The following is a 574-nucleotide window of genomic DNA, read 5'->3' as shown; positions in this document are numbered from 1 at the left end:
GAATCATTAGAATCATTAAAATAATTAAACCATTATAATAATCAACAAAACAGGAAACTTCTTTAAGACATTTGCTCCTATCAAGTTTATACGCCACATATTATATCCTGCAACGAGAGATGCAAAGTACTTAATAAGCAGAACACCACCTTAGCTTGTAAAAGTATAATTTTTTTTTTTTTAACATTACTTAGGCATATATGTACTATATATTATATGTTATAGATTCATACATGGACCTCTTTTCAAAAATGGGGAATAATATATGCATGGTACCTTATATTTACCTCAAATACAACACTCAGTACACATGACAAATGATAATAATGTACACTAATTTCTTCTAAACAAAAAAGTTTAAAAGAGGATGTGATTTACCTTAAAGAATAATGTTAAAATAAGATAAATTAAATTCATGTGTAATTATCTTGATGTAAAATTAATATTTAAAATTATTAAATAATAATTTAATTAAATATATTAAATTATTTAATAATTTTTAACTATCAATTTTAAATTACATAAAAACAACTATATATATGTAAATCTTCACTTTAAAATAAACATTTTTTGG

General features: G+C 21.8%; 1 protein-coding gene across 2 annotated transcripts in view; it reads right to left on the bottom strand.

The window, feature by feature from the left end:
• The window catches only part of LOC107634300 (protein LIGHT-DEPENDENT SHORT HYPOCOTYLS 10-like), a 4,031-nt gene continuing 3,480 nt past the window's right edge, over positions 24–574 (bottom strand). The window contains exon 2 of one of the 2 annotated variants that reach the window (XM_021118474.1): positions 24–108. The gene's annotated coding sequence lies outside the window, so the exon portion shown is untranslated. The remainder of the gene's footprint in view (positions 109–574) is intronic. The other variant, XM_016337842.2, reaches the window with a different exon arrangement.

Source organism: Arachis ipaensis, chromosome B03 (assembly GCF_000816755.2).
Source record: "Arachis ipaensis cultivar K30076 chromosome B03, Araip1.1, whole genome shotgun sequence".
NCBI lineage: Eukaryota > Viridiplantae > Streptophyta > Magnoliopsida > Fabales > Fabaceae > Arachis > Arachis ipaensis.
Note: the sequence above shows the minus strand (reverse complement) of the source record. Positions and strands in the feature narration are given on the sequence as shown.